The 26774-nt window shown below is 43.0% G+C and overlaps 1 long non-coding RNA gene across 1 annotated transcript; it reads left to right on the top strand.

The window, feature by feature from the left end:
• The first annotated feature begins 10819 nt into the window (after positions 1-10819).
• LOC148051489 (uncharacterized) lies at positions 10820-17087 on the top strand. Its single transcript, XR_015699580.1, has 4 exons — positions 10820-10948; positions 13013-13059; positions 13192-13348; positions 16859-17087. It is a non-coding gene; the product is annotated as an uncharacterized LOC148051489 (long non-coding RNA).
• The last annotated feature ends 9687 nt before the right edge of the window (positions 17088-26774 follow it).

Raw genomic sequence — 26774 nt, 5'->3', positions numbered from 1 at the left:
GTTTGTGCAAGAGTGTTTGATGTTTGTGACTCGGAGACCACTTTGTCCTTTCAAACTTGAGAAAAGTTTTTGTCTTTTTTCCCCTCAGATGGAAATGGTAATGCAGGCTAGGAAAAATGTCATCAATAATACAAACTGGAGGCCTTTGGGAGAAAATTTTAGTTTTGAAAAGTGACTACTCTCCGTGAGTATGTCATGCCATCAGAAGTTTATCTGGATTTTCTTGACTCTTCACATGTGCATATATTTCTCATCTGCCACACATGGTCCTTTTCCCTTATTTAATTAGGGTATAATTATAAGTGCATACCTAAATTAGAAGAAATAAATAAAGATTCATCCATTCAGTTGGCATTTTTCTAGGAAAAAAAATGTTTCCCTTAAGATATTGGTTTTCTTCAGGTTTTTTTGGTCTCTATTTTTAATTTAAAGGTACTTCTCTTATGTTTTATTCACTTGTTTTCATTAGGTAAAGGAATGCCTTGGCATGAAAACCTGTCCTGAATCCACTGCTTGCTTGACAGATATATACAAAGACTTGAAACATGAGAGGGAAAGCGGATGGTTGCAAAAAAAAAAAAAAAAAAAAAACTAGCCAAAAGAAAGGAATTAAACCCAGCACAGGGGCATGTATTAATACCGTGTGAGCGCCATTGCATGCATTGGTTCCTAGGAGCGATGCACAGCATCTTGCTTGACAGGCTAAGACTGACAGACCTCGACGATGAATCTCTACTGCCTTCTGAAAAGGCTGGCCCTCCTCTTTATCTCTAGATTGATCCTGACCAGTTTGCTGCAAGTAGATACTGCTTGAATTTCAAATATTGAGTGCTGGTATCTGCGATTGGTCCCACGCTGTAAATCACATGCTAATGTTTCTCTGTCTTGACTGGATGAGAATAAACATAATAATCAGCAAGAGGCCTTGAAGAAGCCACTACGGCTTTAAATCTCTCAGGGAGAAGCAGCAGTTTAGGGAGAAGCGGCTGATAAAGCGGATTAGGGAATTCTAGAAAATTTAAAACCTGCTCCTTTCTGGGCCACACAGGCTCTGCCCAAGGCGTCATTCCTAGGAAAATTAGGCTGCTGTGAAATTTATTGCCGGGGTGCAGAATTTACATTTCAATTTCTCTTGTCGCAGTCTGGGCTGCGGTCAGATCCCCTCTGCCTGCCTTAGCCGCTTCTGTGCCGCGCACGCCTCTCCCCGTCACAGCCCTGCGCAGCCCCCGGCCCCAGCCCGCTCCCCCGCCTCACCCAGGCTCTTTGCGGGGGTGCTGAAGACAACCGCAAACCCCTCTTCTGAAAGTTTAAGGAGAGCAAGGCTGGCCGCGAAGGGTTGCAGAGGTTGGTTGCTGTTGCTTTTCACTATATTGCTGCCCTCATGGCCAAGCAAGGGCTTATATTCTCGACCCTACAGAAACTCAGTGGAGCTGAATTTTTTCCATTGCCAATAAATTACGCCCAGGGGTTTGCCTGAGAAGAGGTAAGCACAAGCCAAGGCAGGCGACAACTGTCTCTAGATTTGCGTGAAAGGACCCGTCATCCAAGACTCTTCCAGGAGTCAGCGGGGCTCTGCTGGGCTCCACAGCCAGATACACCCTCACGGCCCAGGCGATGCTGAACTAATTCCACCCCGTGGGGAAGGATGGGGCACGGGGTGGTAAGTCTTGAAGACGTCGTCTGGGGAATTGAAGAAGAGGAAGAATAAAGGGAAGCAGACCATTTTGACAAGACAGATTTGGAGGGAGAGTAGGAAAAGAAATAGTGAGAAATGGCAAAGAGTGCAAAATAATGAGATTACTGATGATAAAGCAATTCTGGAGGGTATTTGGTTGAACTTTTTAATAGGGCCATCCCGGCCCTCTGTGTTACTCTCCTTGTCAAAGAGGTCACTAGCAGGAAGGTTTGCAGAAATGATGATCATCATGTGGACATTAATGAACATCAGCACGCTGCCAGTCACAGGCCAGGAACAGGCTGTATTACCTCTGGGCCTGACATAGCCAAACATAGAATTAGCCAAAACATAGAATCATAGAATCATTTAGGTTGGAAAAGACCTTTAAGATCATCAAGTCCAGCCATAAACAGCTTGAAATTAGCAAGGCGTTCCTTTATGGAGAAGTCTCAGTCCTAACACTGATGTCATGACTAGCTGAAATTATGTCTAAATTTGAAAAGGAAAAAAAAAAAAAAAACTACTTCCTCAGAGGTGTTTTGCAACTGTAAATGAGGCATAACTTGCATCATCTATGAACTATGATGAACTGTTATTAGCATTTGAGTTACATTTCCCTTAGAAAGCCCGGAGAGGTTCTGATCCTGGATTAGGGGTCCCTCCTGACACTTAAATAGGAAGTGCATATGGAAACAGAGTTGTCCAGGGTGTCACCACCTTGAGGTGCACGATAGCTTGAGGTGGAAGGGTGGAGAATAAATGTTACTGCAAGAAAAGCTGCTGAATTTCCTTTTGAGAGACTGATAATCCCGCAGGCTTCTGCAGAAGCAGCTTTTGATTATCATTGCTGATGATATTAGAAGACATCTCTGGAGTCTGTCCTTTAAAAAATGTTTCCCTAGTGCTACTTGAAAACATATGGGTTGGGAACTGAAGTGAAAAACTGATGTTTTACTAACTCTCTTGGCATGATGGAGGCTTAGAAAATGATGTGCCTGATACCGGAGATGCATTTTTAACAGTAAATGAAACCAGACTGCAGAAAAATTCAAAATACTAGACTGGTAAATGTAGATGAGAAAAGAAGTTGGAACAAGAAAAAGGGGCTGGTTAAAGAACCAAATGAGAAAAGATGGATCAGACCTACAGTTGGGGTGAATTGGAGCAGCTCCACTAACTTCAGCGGATCTATTTTGAGTTGAAGATCTAGACATATACTAGCAACTTATACACAGGGTTTGAGTAAACCAGGTCTAACAGAGCATTTTCAAATGCAGCAGCTTCCTGAGGGCTTTATCAAGTAATAGGATGGGCAAGCTCGGACTGCAATTTGGAAGGTAACAATTTTGAGGGGAAAGGAACAGAGAGATGGAGCCAGTGTCAGTGCAGTTTGCCAGCTCCAGCTATCACACCAGCAATGCCGAGTGAAGAAGTGGCCTCCTGGCACATCTGCATGGGTTACTGAAAGAAAACAGGAAGGGAAAAAAGGGAAGAAAAAGGAAAGAGGAAGGCTCCACAGCCCAGTTGTCCCAGGCTTCTTCAGTTTAGTATCTTGTCCATCTGCAAAACTGGACCATAGTTAACAGTACCTATGACACAGACATAACAGCCCCAGTTCCAGTGGCTCTTATCTGCACAATTTAAACCTCTTTCCAAACAACATACACTAACCCCCAGAAGATGTTTTATACCAGAACAAGTGTGCCCTATGCTGGAGTTGGATCAGGTTAGTTTTGCTGGTTTAATAGGATATTAAAAAAAAATAAAATTAAAAAGCATTATGCTGATACCACTTCAGTATATTCATTGGAAAAATGCTGGCCTTCAACAAGGGAGAAGGCTGGGTAGACTCCATCCCATCAGCTCCAGCACCTGTGGAAAAATTACTACATTTTTGTTGCTGCAGAAGAACTTTTGAGAAAATGCAATTTTGGCAAAGTGCAGAATCACTGCATCTCTTGACTGGGCATGCAGTTTCTGAGCCCCTGCCAGCAATTACTGATTTTGTAAACTTATTGAAGTAAAAAAGCATTCCCTTTCAGTGGCTTTCTGCTCCACCTCTTAGTCTCTTTTAGACCTGTTAGTCATCACACACCTGCCCACAGGAAGAGTCAGATGACCAGCAGATTTTTTTGCGAGACAGGTGCTACAAAATTCCTTCCCCATCCAAACTGTTAGATGGTGAACTTCAGGGGGTTTCTGACTGATCATAAGAAAAAAAAAGCAAATTGCTGCTGAGGTTGGCATCCTTCTGCACGAGTACGGGCAAACTCTCAATCATCTCCATTTCTGTGAACAGGTCAGACATTCCCCACCCCACCCCCCCCGGAAAGCAGTTTTTAAATGGCAGAACGTACATTTTTGCTGCACGGTGGTTACAGTGTCTGTTGAAGATGTAAGGTTCTGCAGTATCCCAAAGAAATGGTAGATCCTAAAGACAGCTTTCATCTTTAGCCACAATCAATTAACATAATCTATTTTTCAATTTTCCCAGGCCCTCTTTACACTCTCTAGCTAGGAGCTTAACATCTTGTCCAAAAACCAACATAGGTAAAAAACACTTAATATTGCTCTCAGGTCTTACAGAAATCAGAACAGGTTTTGCATTTGACTACACAAAGACGTTTTATTTCAGTGACTTGAGGTGCTAGGGTTTTTCCAGATGTGACTCAAGCCATGATTTCCCATTGAAATAAGCTTTTATCCTTTATCCAGGAGCTAGATTGTGTTATGAGGAAATTCAAATTATTTTATTCTAGACGATGTCTAATTAAATTGAACAATAAAAATTGTTATCCTTTATGACCGCCAAGCAATTAAGTGACCTGGCGATAGGGAATTAAGTCAGTCTTCTTCCTTTGAAATGACAGCTGAAATAACAGAGGCACTGTTCTTTGTCTACTGTATGTGTGCTGGAGAGGAGGCAGAGGAGGAAGGATGGGAACAGGACGATACACAGTGAGAAAAATCCTGTCCCTGTTGCAACCGCTGAATTATTTCCCATTAATTTTCCTAAAGGCAGAATTTCTCCCATTGTGTCACACCTTCTAGGACAGCTTCATAAACAAACAAACAAGCAAAAAAGCACACTTTGCTTCTACTATGATTTATAATAGTAGAATTCCCTGAATTGTTAATCTAAAAAGCTCTTTGAGTATATTTTGCTGCCTTTCTCTTTCTTTTTCTTTGACATCCCTCAGTGTAAATGACAGTGGAGCAGGAAGAGTGCATGCTAGCTCATTGAAGGTGTGTGCCAATGAACTCGTAATTTAAACATGACACAGTGGGAACTGGATTAGGGACATTTGGGTATAAAAACAGGTGCATCTAAAGTGCCAGGGCTGTGGCAAATTCAGCAGCATTGTAGACCACAGCCTCTCCATCAAAGACAGGAGATATAGCCTCAGGGCCAGGTGACAGCATGGCTGCATAGAAAGTTTTCCCTTTTGCACCACTGCAGTTATCTCAGTTATAGCAACTTAATTCAATTGGCATACAGTTGCTTTCATTCAGTGATAAAAGTGTCCAAGGTGACATAATCCAAGACAAAAAAGGCACATGTATATGGAAATAATTGAGTCTGTCTGGGACATTATATTGGCACAACTATTTTTCATAAAAATTGTGCCCCATCTAATGCTTGTTCCAGGGCATCCAGTCTTTGGGTGGCTGTTGATTATACAGCACTGTGTGATAGGACCATCATGTATAAGCGTCAATGGGTGTTTGCCTATCCAATAAAACCATATACAAAAATCAATTCTATACAAATGATCTCAATAAATTGGCTGAAAGCTTGTAAGACAGTAAGAAATGGACAAAAAAATATGCATCTATTTTGGTGCCACTTACCAGTTAGTGTTAGTTATTTGTCACCCAACATCTCACTTGCATGGATGAAAGATTGTTTTGCTTCCTTCTCCCCAAACTGCCATAGCCATGATCTACCATTGGACTCCCTCTGAAAAGGAAAAAGTTACTATCAATCAACTGTCCCTCATTACGTGGCAGAGTCCATCTGGAACAAAGTTTCTGTTAGCGTGCATACACTTGGTCTAATTGTTAATTACTGTAAGTAATTAACTTCCATGGACGGAAAAAGACGAAAACAAAAGCTAAAAAGCAAGACAGTTTCATGCAGAAGATGTTTCCACAGCAGCTGAATACTCCCTGCTGTCACACCACAGTTGTAAAAGTTCCTGGTTTGGGCTTGTAGTTTTCCTTGATGATGGTGGCATTAATGATTTCCAACAGTGACAGACTTCAGAGTGTCAAAAGAATTAGGGCTGTAGCATCAGAAAATAGGAACGTAAGCCACGCAGAGCAAATGCAGAGTTTTTTTAATGTGTTTAGATTTTAAATCCTTTTAAGGGATAGCATTGCAGGCTTCAAGTGCCCTAGCAAATCATTAATGGTAATATGAAATCCCAGCAGAATTATAGCAGCTATTTCACCATGAACTTGGCCATCCAACCGTGTAAAGAGAGTCCTTTCCACCTCTGAGTCATTATGAAAAAAACGTCATCTTTCCACCAATCTAGCAGGGTAGCCTGATCAGAGGCTAAAACTGGAAGAGTGACCCATACTGGCAACATTTGTTACTCAAAATAGAGTTAACAAAAAGCATGACCGGACAAATTCATACAAAAAAATTCTTCAAGGACTATTAGATATCTCAAGAAGTTGTTGAGCTGCAAATAGTTGCAGGCTGGAAGAGTCCTTGGAGGGAGCATCCCTACATGCTTGTCCTGTTCTTATGCTTCCTAGGCACCCACTGTTGGCTGCTGTCAGCTGCTTCTGGACTTGTGTTCAAGACAGCTACTTCAGAGGCAGATCGTAATTACTGGTCTATTTTTAGATGCTCTAATTTTGGCAGAAGGCCAAAAGCTGTAGTAATACAGCTTTGGTATTATCTGTCATCTCCAGACATGGAAAAGGGCCATGAATTCAGTATAGGGGTAGATAATGTAGATATATTAGAATGCATTATTATCTACAGTGTTGCCTATTGCCAGTTTCATTTTTATTGCATGGCAAAGGTCAACACCTTTAGGTAGTTCAGAGATCCCAAAGGGTGACAAATTACCAAGAACTCATCTATTCAGCATATATATGAAGCCATCAAAAAAGACTGTTGGCATGGTGCTAACAATCTCTGATCTACGTTATATGTTGGCAAGGAAGATTTGTCTGCTATTGATGGTGGACAGCTATTGAGGGCTGAAATAAGGTGGCACTGTATTGTTCTTCAGCTAAAATGTAGCTCATGGTAACAAGATTCATGAGTCTCTGATTCCTACTGGAAACTGAGCTGCATTTGGTTTTGGGAAGCCACAAGAATATTTTTATTTCAGAATGTCTTAGTGTTATTCCTAGGAAAAAAAAGAGATCCATCCAGACTTCTTTTTTTCAGTTAAAAAGAGGAAGGAAATGGAATGAAAATAGCAATCAATATGGAGGAAAAACCAGGACATTCTTCTGCAGCTTGGTCTTATGGGCATCAGGCTTGACAGTCTTTGCTGGATCCTTCAGGATAACTTAATCTCAGCTAGAGGAGATTGCACCTAGCCACTGACTTAGTAACGCTTAAGTGAGCAAACCATTATACTAGTGCTGCAGTGTGCCGGCTTTTGGTCTCCAGGCTTAATTAAAGCATTTTGGATATGCTCTAGAAGAACCTCTGTGTTCTAGATCCTAGGTAATTTTGGCATCTGTCACATGATGGGAAAAGAGGAAAAGATATACCACATCAGACAAAGAGTTCAAATACTGTGAGTTTTCAGAGAAAGGTGCAAAAACTCTGTCCTTTTTGTCCTAAAGTTTTACTTTGACTAGACTGATGTTATGTTATACCATCTCATGTTGTATCACCTCATCACTGTTGAGTATTTTACTCCTCATAAGGTTCTGGCCTCAGTGGCATCCTATCACAGCCCATTCCCCAGATTGGTTCTCCACTCTGTAAAAGAGTTTTTAAAGTTTGCCACTTTCTAAATATATTGAAGTTTCCTTCTTGTTGTGGGATGAGAAGTGGTGGCTAGAAATGCCCAGCTGACCTTCTCTTTTGCCTCTCTCGCTTCCCCTCTCATTTTCCGTGTTGGTCTGACGGAGCCTGAGATGGTTGCACTTCAGGCCACATTGCAAGACCCGTCTATTATTCTGTCTTTTGCCAAATAGGCTGATTTGAAGGGGTGTGAACTTTTGTGAGGCTTCGGAAGTGTTGAATTGACTTTTCTGTCACTTTCGCTACATTTTATTTTCTGTGGGTTACAGCACTGATGGAAATATCCTTATAGTCTATGATAGGCACATTCTATGAATAGCATGTTAAAGAAATGGAAATGTTTTTAAAAATTAAGAATCATCCATAGGTTTTAAAAATATAGGTGCTGTATGTAATGAACCAAAAATAACCACTGCATTTTTATTTTTGGCAAAAGACACATAGTAAGAAGGAAAACTATGCAGTTTAATTTGCTCCTTGGTATTAGTTCTCATAGTATTTGCCAGTAATGGCAACATTATAATTTGTAGAATTAATTAATGATCTGGCATCTGATTTTGATTCATTAATGCTTAAGCCAGCTAAGTCTCAATTATCCTCTGGACTATTTATTCCTTAACAAGCTTTTAGCTAATGTGATTTTAAAAATATGAAAATAGGTCTTAACTTGCCTTTAAGAAGTGGCAATATTTTAACACTCCTCTATAAAATAAAGGCACCTTCATATTTTTTGTTCTATTATAGTTACATTCAGAATTAGACTTGAGGATTTGCAGTGTATTCACTAAATATATTATATTTATATGTACCTGGAACCTGACTTCAATTTAGTCTTGATTAAAAAATGTACTGAATTGGAAACTGTGTAATAAAGGCTGCCTAAATCATACTGACCCAGAATAGCTCACTCAGTCAGACAGTTAGCAAATAAGTGCACAAGCAAGCAGATGATACGAGAATTCAAAATTAATTCTATTCTCAGAGGATGCATAGACTAGGAGATAGCATCTGATTCTACCTGCAGAGGTGTAAATCCAGAGTAACACCTTGGCTACCCTGAATTTGATTGCTTATCCTGCAAATGATCAGAATTGGACTCTTCTGTGCCCAAGGCTAGGTTAAAGTAGCTGAAATATCCAGTATTACTTCATGACATTTTTGTGATGCAACTGAAAGTCTCTACTGATTTCCAGGTATTTATTATTTATAACTAATCCATTTACCAAAGTAATTTAAAGACTCCTGAAATTTTCTCCAAATGACTGGTATTTTTAAAAGTTCAGTCACCACATCCGTTAGGAAAATCTGCCCAATAGAGTCATCTCTTGTGCTCCAATTTTGTTATGATAGGAGGCATTCAGAAACTGCATACCTTTGATTTGGGATTGTCAGGCACCAGTTTGAGAGCTGAGCTGATCTGATCTTGGGAAGATGCTTCTATTGCTGGGCTCTGATGCAATGTTCCTACCTGCCATCCTTGTACCTGGTCCCCGCTCACGTCAAAACTTAAATGCGTAATTACAAAGACAGGTAAACAAATGAATCACGGATGTTTTAACCAAATATGTAATAATCTTAGTTAATCACTTTAGTTACTGAGATTTGTTTTGAAAGTACCTTCCGAAAGCTTTCTGGCATTACGTAAATGGTAGGAAATACAAAACTAAGCCATCAGTGTTGCAGTACATGAAATAAACTCATCTTCTCCTGAAACCACGCTTCCTCCTAAGAAGTCATTCAGTGGCTTCCCAATACCTGCATTATTGGTGTTAATGTAGTTATGTAGTTATTCTTAGTTCATGCTGCTGTGACATCAGCTAGAGCTTTCCCCACCCTTCTCATCAAGAAAACACTGAGGTGAACATCCGAGAGTATCTTCCTTCCCATTTTTAGATCAGTGAGTCTAGCTCCTTCCAGTCCAAGGCTGGAAGTCAGCCCACAGGGATAGGACTTTTAATGGAGTGAGCTATAATGCCAGCTTCTCTTGAAACCCAAGGAGCTGTTAGCTCAGCTGGCTCCCAAATGGCTACCCCAAAACTACTGAGTGGGGGGACGGCTGAAGTCCCAAGCTGTCTGTGGTTTTAAAAATCAAAATTCATTTGCTGAGTCAGATCCTCTGGCCCACTGCATCCACGGTGCAATGCTCTGGGGACACAAGGCAGCTCTAAACCCAGCTTATGTGGCCAGCACAGAACTCCTGGGTGGTCACAAAACCAGCTACTGGAGACGTATCAGAGGCAACAAATAAAGGAATCCATCTCCAGACACTGAAGCAGAAGGAAAAGTCCAAGTTACCTGTGTTGTTATGGCAAGAGTTCATTTGGACTAAGAGGTAAATAGAGACGGTTGAGCTCGATCTCTAAAGCTAGGGCTGGACTGCTAGAAGCACAAGCTTTCTCAATTGCCTAGAGAAAATGATTGAGCTGAGAAATCAGAGCAGCCCTGATCGCTTTTAATCAACTGAATGAGGAGGAAGGAGGGGAGGTGGAGGCTTGGGAAGAAAAATATGTAAAGCTTAAAAAGTTCCAGCTGCTGCTCTCTAATGGAGTCTTGGTTCCTCATGAACGGTGGAATAGTTAGGCCACCTGGTGGTAAACAGCAAACCAACAACCTTTGCAATTTCCAAGCCACAATAAATATCCTGAGGATCAGAGAGCTCGGGGAATTGTCATAGGCTGGGGAGCCTTTCATTCCCAGGTGGCTGGTGTGCAGTCACCGCTGGAGACAGCAGCCAGCAATGGCTTCCATCAGTGGCTATTGCAATGCAGAACAGACAGGTTGACCTGGTGCCTGGCCCATTTCTGCCACAAAATCTTCCACCAGAGCCAGCCTCCCCTTTGCCTCAGGAGGAAGGCAAAGGAGAAAGCGGTCTAGGGACAGCAGACCTTAGGTAAGCTTGTCAAGTAGGAGCCTGACATGATATTTGTTAAGTGGCTGAATGAGGACCTCTGTCCCTAAATGCAGCATCAGGTCTATGCAGGTGAATCAAGTGAGGCTCATGTGAATGGTGATGATTATACATTTGAGATTCATATTTTAATGAATATTCTACAATACAGTTTTCATTTCTGTGTCTGCAACTTGTTTCTTCCAGCAAATCTACTCACCAGAAGTATTGCAAAGTATCAAACATAAACAGACAGTGCATGGAAGATGCCAAACCTGTTGGTGAAGTCCTTCTTCAGAAGCACTTCTAAGTACTCGCCTTTAATATCTAAGAATTTAGCTGAGCTGGACAGTGGTATATTGCCAGAGGGCGTTCACAGGTGGGTTCAGTACAAGCAAATGAATATAAATGGAAATTTGTTTGAAAATTCTTCCTAAATAAAGAACTGTCAGTTGTTTTGCCCAGTTCTGTCCACTGGAGCTTTAGTCTGATCCTAGTGAAAACAAGTAACCGTGTCCAGCAGTTGCTGTTCTGCTGAGCATTGCTCGAGCTGCTCTCTCCTTGCTGCTCTTGCCTGATTCCCTCACCGCATTCCCTAACACTTGAAAACTCACCAGACTTGTGACTCACATTTTAATCTTATCCAAGTCACAATGTTTATTTCACAGGATGCCCAATTAAACGGTAATTCAATCTGCTCTGGAGTTGTTTCCTTCCCCTCTGGTGATTAGTATAACCTGAATAATGTAGGAAGCGCAGAAAAAAAAGGCAGTAAACAACTTCAGTGACATCGGGAGACCAAGCTGCAAGTTTTCCCACTGAAGAAGAGGGAAAAAGTGCATGCACAAAAATGTTAACATGGGCCGTATTTTTGGATGTTCTCTGACTCTGAAGGATGGAAGGGAAAATTATGCATAGTATGCCTTATGGACTCCCTTTAAGCCTGGGGAAACATGAGTAGGTGTGGGGCTGTGCAAGCCACACAAAGTAAAAGAAAATCTCTGGCCCCATTTTCCCTGTCCTTTCAAGTGCCTGCTTTTGCTCTTCATTGAAGTTTCTGCAAGTACGCTGGTTCCTTGCATCCTGCTCCCAGTGCAAGTGCTGGAGCTCCGCGCTCTCAAAGCGAAGGAGCAGACTCCTGCCTATCGCTTGCTGCATGCTAGTGTCCAGAAGCCCTAAAAACCTATCGGCTATCAGCTCGCTGATTGACTGAAGGGGATTTTTATCATGGCACAGACTTGCATACTTTCTTGGGGCTTTCTTTTCATCTTCGCATAGGCATGTCAAGGGCCGTGTGATGCACATAGATGTAACTCTACTTGTTATCTGCTCCACAAGTGCTCCACAAGTAGCCTTCTGCAGCACCCCAGGCTTACATTGGAGGCATGGAAATAGAGGTAGAGCTCTGTATAAAAAGAAGGGGCTGTTTTTCAAAATAAGAAAAAAAAATTAACTAGACTGTTAAATGTTACCTGGTCTTTAAAAAGCAAGCAAATGAAAACCTCTTGGGAAATGCCAAATGTGAGAAGCTGTGTAGGAACACAGGTCGGAGCTACCTTCCTTCCCAACTTGTACAACTGCTAAGGCAAACCCAGCTGAGTTGAATATTGCCACTTACTCGGGGGAAAATGCCCTGGTTTCAGAACGGCCCTTTGCTCACTAGAGCAAACTCAACGCTGGTACAAGCACGGGCAACTCTACTGAAGACATCTCCTCTTGACATGAGTGCTTAAAACAAAATGTGCCACTGGTTCCTTACTTTCCCGAAGCATCACATGCTAGTTACTGAGTAGAGGCCAGGTTGCGTCTCTGGGCTTTTTTGTGCATGCACTGAGACAAAGTGTGAGCAGGGGCTCACAGGGGGCAGCTGAGGGGTGCCAGGAGTCCTGCAAAGCCAAGCAAAACTGGCAAGGATGTGAAGTCCGTGGGCACGGCGCGGGGCAGCTCGCTCAGAAAGCCAGGTGTTCTCTCCAGCTTGCAAAGGGAGCAGTTTTGTGACTTAGGAAGAAGTATTTCCATCTGAGCTCCTGCTGCGACGGTGCTCGTTACTCTCGGCTGTGCCTAAGTGGTGTTACCAGGAGCTCCTCGCACAAGGAGCCCTGTGCCTGCCTGCCTGCCTGCCTTTTTTTCTCCTCTGAGGGGGGAGAAGTTCAGTGCTTGACTTTTTTGGTGATAACATTGTAAAATTCTTCCCAAAGAAATGTTCAGTGTGCTTTGCTGAGACTTTCTAAAAAAAATATAGATTAATTGTGATAATTAAATTTCCCTCTGAGTGATTTCTTTGATAAATGGGTCTAGTTAGGACTTTCAATTAAGCACCAGGCCCTGCTGTGAAGTCAGACTGAGCTTCATGTTGCAGGCATTTATTGCCTCATTTACACAGAGACAATCTGAATTATTTTACATTACACTGTTTTCTTTATCTGCCTTTTTTTTTACACAGGTATTAGAATTCCTATTAACCCTTCTATCAGGGAGCCAATTAAAAAGGTATGGTCAAGCAATTTTTAATTATTCTGGTATGGTTTAAATAAGCCTCCTGGAAGCATGGTACTTGAAATCTCTCTCTTGCCCATATTGCAGTCCTTTGCCGCATAAACTCACTGGTTTGTTATTGTGCAGATTCTCACAGACTCCAAGTTGGTGATAAAAGAATATGAAAATAATATAAAGTGAGGAAGAAAAGACACTGACCACAAAGACAACGTTTTGATGAATGGTGGTAATATGCAACAATTCTGGGAGCAGCAGCTTTTATGTTTTTGCGTTGTCCGAAATTGTGAGTAAATGGTAACTACTGCTTGGAGAATTTCAGTTATCAGGGGTGCACTTCACCTTTAAGGTTGCTATGTTTTAAAGTTATATCCATGCACTCGAGCATGGTCGCATGGTCATTTTGAGTGTGGATTGAAGTATTTAAGATACACAATTTCTACCTTTTATTAGGAAATTGGGACTATTTGCTTGTTTTTCTAGTTACTGGTATTGATGGTTACAGAAAAATATCCATGTGACTGTCAATCACTGCTGTTAACCATGAAGAATGAGAGGTTCGCTAACTTAATAAAAAAGCAAAACATCCAAAAGAGGATCTTTTTTTAAATACAAAATCCACATCTAGACACCAGAATTCACTGTCATCGATAACACAGGAGAAAAAGTCTACTAGACTTAGAAAATGGTTTTAAATTTTTATGAGTTTTCTGTAAAGCCATCCACAGCTACGCTAGCTAAGATGAAATTGTAAGGTTTACCAACTGATGCGCTTTGAGATATAAATCAGAAACTAATTGTCTGACATTAGGGAAAAACATGTTTTTCTCTCCTCCCACACTACCCAACAAAAAATATTTCTGTTTCCTTTATACTGTATAGTATGTTTGAATCTATGTAACGAGAGTACATAAATTTCTGATTATACTTTTGAGCTTGATTTTGATGCAACCAATGAAATTGATATGTTTCCCAAATGAGAGTTAGTCAGAGGCATACTTCGATTCATATTAAACAGAACCTTTTTCGGGAGGTGGGAGGATTTCAAGGGAATCTCTGCCATGTAAAGAAATCATGCTGTCTGTCCATATATGAATCTAAGCACAGTCAGACCTCAGATTGTCTGCACAGAGCAAGAGATATTAAATGAGTTGTGACTACTGAGAGTTTGAATAATTGATGGAAATTTCAATGCAATTAATGTAAAGCAAAGGACACGAACTCATTGCTGAGAAATTAGGGTTTGTGGATTATTGAGATATGACAGTAAATCCAAATGTCACACCCCCCCCCTTTTTTTTCTCCAACATAAAACAGCAAACCGCATGCCTCTAATGCAGATTTGTTATGCTCTGGCATATCTAATTTCTTGAACTGGTAAGACAAAGATGACTGATACCAAATAATAGAAGTATACATTTTAAAAATCCAAATGCTATTTTAAATGTAAGTTAAAATGAGAACACTCTGTGGTTAATATTTATCTAGCATCCTTTCTCTTTGAGGCACATCTTGTCATATAGGAGTATGCTGTTAAAGTGGTTCATGGGAATGATGTGCATGACTCCTTCTTCTGCTAATGGGAGCTGTGTGCATAGAACAATTTAGCTGTTAGTGCTCTGAGGAGAAGAGAACTTGAATAGCAGGGGCTTGGAGAGCAAAATAAAAAGAAAGCTGCTAAGGGCATTTGAAAATACACTCGCTATTCTTTTCCTTCCTAAGCATTGCTGCAGTAAACAACTGCTTCAAGATTCCTCTTTAAATAAGTGGCATGAAAAGGAAAAGAGCATGACTTTGTATCAACAGCCATTCAAAATGTACCCCGGCTCCCAAACTGACCTTGGGGGTAGGAAGGGCTTGCGGGGGGAGAGTGCTGCCGGGGTGGCTGCTCGGGTTGGTTTCTTTCTTTGCTGGCTGGTGGTTTAAAGAAATTATCCCTAGTGGGAGCGTTCTGACCCAAATATCAGGGACGCTGCGATTCCTATGGGGAGTGTATTTAGGCCTGGATTTTAAAAATACAACTGCCTAAAATTAGACTCCCAAATCCACGTAAAGCGCTAAAGAAATGGCCTGGTTTTGAAAAGAATCAAATATCCACGGACTGCGGGTCAGGGTCCTGACCCAGCAAAGCACGTGAATATTCTCCCCAGCCCCCCACCCCGAGGCGACGTGATTGCTCATGCATTGAAGGCTGAAGTGCTTAAGTGCTCCCTTAGGTAGGGGTTAGAGAACTTAAACGTGGGTGTAGAATCGACTGAGCGCCATCCACTCTTGTAGGTCTTGGCCGGGGGGAGGTTTTTTCATTTGATTGTTTTTTTATCACTTTCCTTGCGTAGAATTTTCCCAACCAAGCCATATGCAGCAAAGTGCTTTTAAACACATTGCAAACCTTGGTCTCGAACCCTGCCAGGACAATTTCCTTTGGGGGGCGTGGGCTGCAAATATACAAATTGTTGTAGGGTTGTGTACAACTCCTAAGGTCAGGGCAAATGTACACCACACGGGAGAGCAGCTTCTTTTAAAGGGAAAGCTAACAGCAAACTCTTCCTGATGATTAGTCAGGAGTAGAAGAACCTGGGATATTAAAAAAAGCCAAAGAGCATCGTGCATCACACAGCCCTTTCCTAAATGTTACAATGCAGATCTGTTAATGGGTAAAAAGATGGCTTAAGGTACTGGACCAGGACACAGAAACCCTGACTCCAATCCCCACTTCCACCAAAAGATTTACGTATGACCCTGGGCAAGTCACTGCCTATTCACTTCTAAATCCGTAAAAGGCCAATATACTTTTCTGCCTTTGGAGTGAAGGGAGGCTAAAATCCATTAGTGATTGTGAGGTGCTCAGATATTAGATTCTTAAGTGCTTAGATACATCAGTAGAGGAATTTTTCAAAGAGACATTATTGAACAGATCTGTGCATGCTTTTTGGTAATATTCGTCATAATGTGTTGTTGTATATCTTTATTTCTGATGTTTTATTTATTACAAAGTATTAAAGGTTGGGTTTCCTTATGGGGGTGGATTGACTTGGAGGAGTTCCACAGGGAAAGAAAATGTTTTCCGTGTTATAAGACTAATAACATAACGGGGAAAAGAAAAAGCTTATGTTGCCATTTGATTGAGACAATAAATAAATGCCTTCACTTTGGCCCATCGCGTACCATCTAACTCCTATGTTCTTATGCCTGTTCAGTCTTATTAACTGCTTTGCTTTTCACTTATTGTGTTTTCTTCTACTTCTAGAACCCACGTACTAAATGTTACAAAAAGACCAAACAAAAAAACCCCAAACAAACCCTCCAAAAGAACATTCAGGCCATGACAAATATCATTCCATATTTCCTGAATTGACTGTCACTGCGGGATGGTCCCTGTGACATCAACAGAAATGCCATATTACTGTTTAATTGTCAAGTGCTGCCTAAGTCTGCCCATTAGCGACAGTAATCAGGACAGAAAAGGAGCCAGGTTACAGATACCAGGGTCAGCTTAAAGCTGAGGAAAGACGGCCATATGACAGGAAAAAGAATTTAAAAGAGTGACTTTGGGGAAGCTGACTGTTTCTCATACTTAAACCAAGGCTATGTCTAAACGTTATGCTTAAGTTCTCCCAGAAATATGTTTTGCTGTATTTTCTGTTTTCTCATGTGTCGTGTTCTTTCAGGCATGTAACTTTTGGTCATATTTTGGCAATCGACATGAACCTGATGATCCTCCTAAGCCTTAGTTCAGAGTAGTTGACAGAGGCTGCATTGCTTTAAGGTCTTTAATAATTTGTTTGCCCTTTCTCAGGATGAAATCTTCCTTGGACTGCTGGCTCTGCAGGGGATCAGTACCAATGAGCAAAGCATTCTCACTGAGGATGAGCCTGACTTTACACTCCACTATCTTGTGTTACAGCTGTCTCCTGCATCACGCTATCTGTCCCATTACGCATCCTGGCTTCTCTTATGCTCATTGATGATTGTTTCATGTGGTCTTCTTTTGGGGCTCTTTTTGTCTTTTATTAAGGATCCCTTTGGGAAACCAAATTCAACAAGTGGTACTATATCTAGCTTTTACAGAGGTGATAATCATATGTTTATACTCTAGTATCATCAGTGACTATGTTCGGAAATACAATAGAATATCTTCATTTTCTTAATCACTATTCTGGAAGTGTTTTGGGAGCTTTCAGATTAAAAGGCACTAAATAAAATGCAGGGCTCTACTGTCACCCTAAGCACGGCTCCGACTAAAACTTCAACTTTCTGCGGTTTTCATACAGTTGCTTTATATCCCATTTGATACTTGTCCTATTTATCCAATACTTTGACACAGAATTTGTAACGCTGTACTCTGCTTTATTACTCCCAGTAATTCCTTTCTGTCTGCTCTTGGCTGGTACTGTAAACCACACAGGCTGAGGCTCTGCGTTGTGTTGGTATCGCTAAGGTACTTTAACTCACTTTTGCGTAATTTGGATTCTGATCTGATCCCAAAGATTGCTCACTTTATGAGTTATATCGGCCTAAGGAGAGCTCTTTATGGATAACTCTGCAATTTGGAGCCAGAGGGAATCCTTTTTGAGGGTTTTGTGATATAGCCATATCCCCTTTTCTCTCTAGCAAGCACCAGGCACCGTTGGAGGTTGGTCAGAGCAGGTAGTAGAATCAAATAAGCTTTAAACCCATTTTGCTAATAAAAGCCAACTCAAGTTATCACAGAATAATAACAATTCATGACATATATCCCTGTCAATCTTCAAAGAACTTACAAAAAAAGGGTTACAGCCCCTGTGTTAATTAAAGCAAGAGATGCTCAATTTACAGAGTAGGAAACTAAGGCAAAGACTCTGTTTACTACTGGCTACGAAAATAGCTGAGGATTAGGCTTTTAAAGTAGTTTTCTACCAAGTACAAAGGACAAGAGGTGAGGTCTTAGGATCTTCAAATGTCTGGGGTTTTTTTCTTCCTCCTGCTGTTTATAGCCCTTCTGTTGTATTTTTCAGAAAGAAACAAAAGCCCATAAACTTTTGCCTTCTTATCCCCCTGCCCTTTTATGGAAGAAAAGGACATGAAGCTAAAAGGTTGCCCCTGGATCTGCTCTACACTGCTTGACAAAAAGGAATAAAAGGAAAAAATAAAAGGAGGTGTGTGTGTGTGGGGATTTTGATTAAAAGCGTTTTGGCCAACATTTAGAGTGGAACACGCAGCACTGCTTTTCTGTTTCTGCCCTTTGCTCAGTTACCCACAAGACCCAAGCCACATTCATGCAATTTGCTCAGCCCACAGCCTGAAATCAATGAGGTCTATGCAAGAAGAGAGCACCTGCCGCAGGCCGTTACTGTTTTTATTTATTGTCTGTATTATTAGACCACGCAGGAACCCTAACAAAAAATATTGTCTGAAGCACTGTGTAAACATCTAACAAAATGATGGCCCTGTCCCAAAGTGATTACAAACTAAACAGAGGACAAGAGACCACAGACGGATACAAAGAGAGGGAGAAGAAAGGAAATGAGAATGCTCAGAGGAGCTGACAGCAGTATTACCTCACTAGCAGTCGAAAGCTTGTCAAAGCTTTTGTAGACGTCATGGCAAAGGAGAGCTTTAAGGAGATCCTAGAAAGCTACCAACATAAATCTGAGGGCGTTTATGCAGGGCACCCTGCAAGTATGCGAGAGACCACAGAGGAGAAAACGAGAAAGGGCTTGCTTTGAGATGAACACAAGGAGATGGTAACTCCATTTTAAGGTTTTAACAGCGTTTAAATGTTGCAGCTGCTTGCATTCCTGACTGCCTTTAACAGTGACCCCCTTTTTCTGCTGTGGACCAATCCTGTTCACCCACATCCTGCTCTAAAAAGGACCAAGCGGGGCAGAGTTTGGTCTGCTCAGGCAGGGCAGTTATTGGAGCGGCTCTGTTCCCTGTTCCTGCCTCCTGACAATGAGAGATGATAGGTAGGGTCCCAGGGGGCCTTGAAAATGAAGACAGGCAGCTTATGTTGATGCGAGATAGGGGAGGGGGGGAGGCAGCGCAGGGATGCCAAGAGAGGAGTGACATGTTCAAAGAGACAGGCTAGGAAAATGATCTTTGAAGCAACAGCAGCCGCATGCAGTATGATTAGGGCAAGGCCAGAGAAAAAGACGTTGCAGCAACTGAGCTGGTAAATAATGAGAACTTAGGCAAGAATTTTAGCTGCATGGAAGGGTAGGAAAAGATGCATCTTAAAAGCTGGAAGATTTAAGAACTGGGGAGTGGAGTGGTACCAGCAGCTGAAAGATTGAGGCTTTACCTGTGTGTAACAGAGGCCAGAGCTGATGCTCCAACACAGTCATGAGTGACAGATAGCACTGTATGTTGTCCACAAGGAAAACAAGGTGGGTAGAGGGCCTGGGGGCACAGAGAATAGCAGCAAGCAAGAAGTCAAGGCATTTTTCTCCCTCTCATCTCCTGTTCCGCTCTTCTCTCTGCAGCTGTTTAATACAGGCAGCTATAGAGTAGCTGCCTAGGATAAGCCGACAATTCAGCAAAGAGTTTAAGTGCAGTCCCACTAATAGTTCTTTTCTCATGTGGTCTAGATCCTGTTCAATATACCATGAGGTTGTGTCTCTCACCTAACTCAGAAAATACGAATCCTTTCCTCCGTGCTCAGTAATAAACTGCACAGACCTTGTGCAGTTTTCTGCTGTATTCCTGGAATAAGATTACCAGCAAGATTAAGGCCTCTGGTTGTGAGAAGAGAGATTTCACTGGATTAAATGTTATCCAGTCTACTTCTGAAACAGAAGATAAAATACAAAAAAGAACAATGAATTTTATTACTGAAAATATCACAGACTGTGGTGGTGGTGAAAGGGTTAATGAAAGACCGACAATTTAAATTACATACAGAAATAAAAATCAACAGGGCAAAGTACTGCAGGGCCTACAGTTCTCATTTGTTGCCAGAAGAGGGCACTCGTGGCTTTTTTTTTATGACTTGAGAGATTTAAATCAAGATTTCCCTTGGTAGCATTTCCCAGGCATAAATCAAGCACAAATGAATAACCTTTGATTTATCATTCCTAATGGAGATGTACATCATATTGGCGTGTCATCACATTTCAACATTGGCCATTATGATGCCAATCATATAGTAATTTTCTTCAGTGTCATAATCAGCGATGAAGATGTACATTTCCATTCAGTACAATTAGATTTTCATGTTTCTTAATGGTAGCTGAGGGCATTACGCAGAATACCTGCTTTTGCTGCCTCTAACTCTTTTGTGCTCATATTTTTTTGAAATTGTATCCAAACCATTACTCAATCACCACTTTCCTGTAGTTAAACGCCACCTCTGCTCATATGGGAGAAGGTGAGAGAGATTTAAACTATTCTTCCAAGCCGCAGAGGAACAGGCATCTAAATCCTAGGAAAATACACGCTGTTGGAAAATACCTGACCTTAACTATTTGAGAGCTCTTTGGTATGCTTCATGAAATCAGTTTGGGCTTGTCACTAGTGACCTAACCCACAGCACAAACCACAATGAAGGTGTCTGGCCAGGCCTGATGTCCAACTGGCCAAGCTCAGTGATATTGTCAGGAACAACCATCCAGAAAAAAACCCAAGCTGCTGCTGGTGGTAATGAAACTCTTCTGTGAGCAGAGGCCTTGTACTGGATGGATGGACAGATAAGGTGTGTTAATGGCATTTAGAACAATTCCTGGCTCTTCTACACAAAAGACGGGTAGACGTGGTGCCTAGGGACGTGGTTTAGTGGTGGACTTGGCAGTGCTAGGTTAACGGTTGGACTCGATGATCTTAAAGGTCTTTTCCAACCTAAATGATTCCATAACTGCTGCTCAGGGCCAGCGTATCACGGGTTTGTACAAGTGAAACTCAAGTAGCAGCGTTTTCACAAGCACCCGAGCCCGTCTGAAAAATCCCATCATGCACCTATAGCGGATATTTTGGTGGTCAAACACTTCCTTTCCTAAAAGGATCCCGTATTTTTTGGCCCCTTTGTTCTCTGTCCAACAGGACGGGTGATGCTTGCTCACAGGGACGCCAGCAAGGCAAATGGATACACTCAGACCGGAGGACAGGGAAACAGAGCAAGGTAACCAGAGCCTTGTCACCCAACACCGAAATTCACAGGCTCACAAAATGAGCAAGCGAAGCACAACCCGACCCGAAGGAACGACTGCGTGCCGCCAGAGCCCAGCCATCCCCGGGACCACCCGGGCGCCGTGCCCCCGCCACGGAGCCTCGGCGGGAGGAGGGTGACACCGGGGCGGGAGGAGGTGACAGCGGGGCGGAGGGGGTGACAGCGGGGCGGAGGGGGTGACAGCGGGGCGGGAGGAGGTGACAGCGGGGCCAGCCGCCGCGGCGTGCTCGGGTCAGCGGCAGCCCCGGGCGAGCACACGACGCGCGGCTTCAGTGTCACTTGCCGCCTCCTCCTGTTTCGGGCCGTAAGCGAAGGGGCCACCGGCCTCCAGGCGAACCTCACCGCAAGCCGCGGGACGGCCGGGGAGCGCCGCCAGCCGCCGCAGCGGGGCGGGCGGAGAAGATGGCTCCCGCGGGGGGGTGCGCCCGCCGGCTGCAGGGGCACTGCGGCAGGCGGGCGGGCGGCAGGGGGCGAGCGCTCCCCGCGGCGCCGCCGGCAGGGGCGGGGGTGAGGTGCCCGGGAGCCGCCCCCGCCGCCCCCGCCGGCGGGATTTCCCTGCGAATGCGAGAGGGCGGGCCGCCCCCGCCGCCGGCTCCCGCGCCGCCCTCCTCCTCCCGCCGGGGCCCTGCAGCGGGGAGCGGGGAGGGCCTGCCCGCGGGGGCGGTCGCCGCCGCCGGGCCCGCTCAGGGCTGAGCCCCGCGGCCGCGGGGAGCCCCTCTCAACACAAGCGGCGCCCGGCGGCGGCGCGCCCTCTAGCGGCCGCTCGGGCCGCCGCGCCGGCAGAGCCGCGCCGCCGCCTGGGGCAGTGCCGCGCCGCCGCCTGGGGCAGTGCCCTGCCTCGGGGCCCGGCGGGAGCGGGGTCGGGCGGCGCTTGAGGCGGCGGCAGGCCGCTCCCGAGAGCTACCCGGGAAACCCTCCCACGGCGGGGCTGAAGAGCAGCTTGGGATCGGCAAAATAAACACACCCGCGGCAGCGAGTTGCGCTTTTTCTACTCGGTTTCTCCTCAAAACGAGTGCCATGCCGCGGGCCCTCTGGCTACACGCCCACAGCGAGGTCTAACCGTCTGAACAGGCCTGCTCAAACGAGGAATGCTGTGACAACCTAGCCGTTGTACCCTGGCTGAGCTGCCTCGTCTGGCCTGTATGCAAGACTTCCTCACAAAGATTACGGGCAAGGAATTTTCTGTGATCAGCCTCCGTCAACAACGAATCTCGCCTCTAAAGGGGGCTGCGGAAGGACCACGCAGCCCTGTTCAGTGGCCGCCCAAGCCAGCCCTTTGCCCTCCGTGAGGGCTACTCCGTGTTGCCGGGAGGCACCTTGAGCGTGGCACTCAGCCGTGCGGGGACGACGGCAGCGCTGCCTTCGCACTGGTAACAGCAGCGCTCCTCTCCAACCTGTACAACATTCATTCCTGTCCGTCAGCTGTGACGGTCTGTAGCCTGCCCTCCCGCAGCGGGCAGCCCGAGGCACCTTGGCTGTAAGTCCCCTTACCGAGTCAGATGGCCTGGAGAATTGCCGTGGCCCTTTTAGCTGCCCGTGTGCCGTGGCTGGCTGCAGAGTCACATTTGAGCTGTTGCCTGATGAAAGGAGCTTTATTTCGTGGACTTGAAAATGTGCTCAGGTTCAAACTGAATCAAGGCAACGTGTAAAAAGTCTGATGGCAATCCCAATTCTTTCCCTGGTAAAATGCGTTCTGCAAAACCGGGACACCTCATGACAGTAAATACAAACCAGAAAAGTTACTCAGCAACTGAAAACACAGTCCTCATTGGGGATGACTTAGGCAATTAATTACTTGAAGATAAAACTTGGGAAGAAATAAAAGCTGTCTTTTTGTCAAAGAACAGAGAGCAGACGTTAATTAATGTTGCCTACATAAGACCATGTTGGTTCCCGTTTTGAAGACAGAACCTTTTTCCACTGACACTAGGGCGAGTTAGGGATAACTCCACTGAAATTAGGAGTCACAACAGTGCAGAAGCAGACTGAGAGAAAAATGAGGTTCTCTCAATGCCTGCTTGATATGAAATGTGTTACTAATGAATGGCAGAAGCTGCAAATGTCACTCTCAGCTTCCCATTTTCACTTTCAAATTTGTCGGTAGTGTCCTGATTAAAATTGTACAGTTCTGTAGCTGAGCCTTGGATTAAGTTAAAATTATTAGGACTAGAAATGGTACAAAACCAGAACCTCAGATCCGATCCTCTTTGAATTTCTATGGGAAGGAGTTTGGATTCAAATCCCCAGATGTGAACCTGCTTGCACCGTTTAATTCTGGGTCAGTAGGAGCCTAAATTCCTGGTCTGGTTTTGTGTGGGTGTAATCCTGCAAGAGCATTTGATTGTGGGGTTTTATGGGATTTATGAATGATTGAAAGTGAGAGAAAGGAGGCATTTCATGACTGTTGATGAGGCTAGCTTCCTATTCACACAGTAAGAAGGAACAAAAGACAGTTATTACACTAGTTTTTATAAATCGTTGAGAATACAAGATGTGGGAGGAAAAATGCCAAAGATCATTCAGATGACTAGAGGTTCGGAACAAAGACCATTTCTATACAGGGTTGGCACAATGGAACTTCATTTTTGCTTAGCTTTTAGGCATTATTATAACAAACATGATTAATATTAAAAAAGGAAGTCAGAGTTTTGCAGGTTGACTGCTGTCTTCAGTTGTCCTCATTTAAATCTAAATAAAAATATCAACATAAATGAATTTACACTCTGTTACTTTACCTAAGCCCAGAATTCAGCCTACTATGGAAGCTGGATTGAATTCAGCTGGAGAAAATAAAGAGTGCAGAGACACAGCTGGTGTGTTGGGTCCTCAGAGCAAGTAGAGGAACGAAAATGTGTTATCAGGCTAAAGATAAAAGCCACACCGGGTGGAAGAGTCTCAAACAAGAAGGCAGAGGATGCAGAGAGAAGTCAGAAAGTTGGAGAGGAGTTCCTGAAGTGTAAACCACAACTTACTGGTGCTACTAGATCTCTAACTGCTTCAGTTTGCTGTGGTTCAGTGAAAGTCCAGGCTGGTTCATCCGTTTACACTGGAGAAGCATCTGGTCTGCATTTACTAACCTAGGAGAAGTATTCTGGGCGAAAAAGTATTACCTTGTGTAAGCTACAGTTAACTATGCTCAGCATGTCAGCTGGTCCTAAATTATTACACCCTTATTCAGCTTTGTCTTTGTGCATGTAGAATTGCTTTTTCAAGAAATGAAGTCAGAGGTTGCTTATTCAATACTGTAATTAATTTATGTGATTCTGCAAGAACATCTCTGTCATGTGGTGGTAAAATTATTATGCAGTCCTATTTTCTTTTTCACCATTTTAGAAAAGTGCGTTTTCTTCTCATTGGGCTAAAGCACATCTGTAAGCTTTCCCTGTCCCTCACTACATCTCCCATCGTTGACTAAGGGCATCGCCATTATCCTGAACAGGAGGAGTCTTGGATTGGATCAGCCATTTGTCTGCCTGTGTGTGTCTGTGAGATAAGGACACGGTATTCAGTCTCTGAAAAGATGTTCCTCTGAGTAGCTTCTGTACATTTCTCTGTGCTTTTCATTTATTAACTTTCGCATGTGACACATATGTCCAAAAGCCAATATGCCGTATTAGGGCTCAATCCCACACTATTGACGTCAGTGAGAGTTTTATCAATTACTTTAATGAGCACAGGATTAGGCCTTTGTGATTATACGAAGAACCAATTATTGGATTTTTCTATGAACCTACGTTGAAACCTCCTTACAAATGTAACTTGCAGGGTGTGAATCAGAGAAAACATTGCTTTTCTGTTTCAGTTAAAATTTGACTTCAGTACTAAGCCTATTATATTTAGATTTTGAAATGCAGTGCATTGGCAGAAACAGGCACGTTTTGCCCTCTACTCCAGCTCCCAGTAATAAGGCATTACGTCGTTTAGTCTCCTAGGCATTTCTTGCTTAAGGACCCAGTACTTTCACAGCCCCTATATTAAAAAAGACTTTCAGCATCTTGTAGGGTGACACCCCCCAATATATTCTGTTCAACAGATGGTCTTTACGTAATTCCATTGTCAAACAAGCAAACAAATAAAATTAAAAAAAAAAAAAAGGAACAAACCCAAGCTGGAAGGAAGCCTGAGCCTGTGATTTACTGTGATTTATTGTTCTTGTTTTTATTCACAGTCTTGCAAGTATGACAGCTGTGATATAATGACCTGGCCTACATATTGCACAGCACAATGCTGCAGGTCTTTTTATTTTCCTGTTGTTCCTAATCATCATTTATTATCTGAGATTATCAACCATTTCTTGTACAACTCCGAAGAGAGCAAGCTCGTCCTCCAAGCCACGTGATTTTTTATATTGGAAGCTCAGTGTCTGACTTCAGTTTAGCTTTCTGAAAGTCATTAGCCCACAGTGCAGGTGAATGTAATTTCCATGTAAATACAGTCCCTGCATCAGTAATTTGTGCTTAAAATCATAAACACTAAAAGTGAACAGCTGCCTTTCAGGCACAACCTGTGATGGGGCTGATGCAGAGCTAATGTTTTATCCTTTACTCCACCGCAAATTTACCCTGGTATTTCACTCTGTTCCTGCACATCCAAAGAAAAAGGTGGTTTTTATAATCATTACTTTCGTCTTGTCTTTGGAAGTATTCTGCAGAAGGTAGATATAAGCTGCATCATATTTTGTCTTGGAATAAAAGTTTATAGTGTTACTGTGGTGGGGTTATTGGAGCTGAACCTTACTGGGGCAGGTTATTTTCTGTTTATTGCCATGATAGGAAAATATTATATACAAGTTATAAAAATCACTAAAAGATACAGTAACAGAATCGTACTGTGTGACACATCCAAACTAGAAATAGTGGTGTGTTCACCCTGGCTAAAACACTCTTTCCTAGAGCAGATATTTAGTGCTTGTGCAGGAACATATAAGTCTTATTTTAAGCTGAGAAAACATTAAATAAGAAGGGCTTTATATTTTGGGTCATTAGGATTCAGTATAAAGCTCCAAAGTAATCTCATGAAAGTAGTGGTGTGATCTAGGGGAGAGGCACCGGCTTAGGAATCAGGGGGCTTGTGTTTCATTTCTAGCTATCTGTCTTGCCTGATAGTTCTGGCCTCTTCATCTCAGCTCTTGGTGACGCCATTTTTCACTGCTTGTCTCTCTTCACTATTTAAACTGTAAAATTGTTGTGACTAGCATTATTCTTCGGTGTGCCTTTTTACAGCGCGTATCGCAGTGGAGCTCTCTGGACTAGGTCAGGCATTTTTGGATCTGTTCTAGCACAAAAATAAGAGAGTCTTCCCTTTAACTGGATAAGAGGAACAACATGATGATGTCAGAAAAATAAAGAAAGGGAGCTCATATCTGAATTTCTGATACAAATCTTAAATAGAGCAGTTTTCTGTATTATGCTACATGGTTTGAATGGAGGAATTAACCAGAAGTGAATTCATGAAGTAAATGAAGCCAATTTATCATTGCTCAGAATATCCATAAGTAGATTTGTGCTTTTCTCTAGCTGCTGAAATACGTTACTCGGATTTACACCAGACATGTTCACCTATGGGTTAATGA

Source organism: Nipponia nippon, unplaced genomic scaffold (assembly GCF_047370975.1).
Source record: "Nipponia nippon isolate SJK-2023a ecotype South Korea unplaced genomic scaffold, ASM4737097v1 scaffold_6, whole genome shotgun sequence".
In the NCBI taxonomy this organism is placed as follows: domain Eukaryota; kingdom Metazoa; phylum Chordata; class Aves; order Pelecaniformes; family Threskiornithidae; genus Nipponia; species Nipponia nippon.
This window is presented reverse-complemented; position numbering and strand designations above follow the sequence as displayed.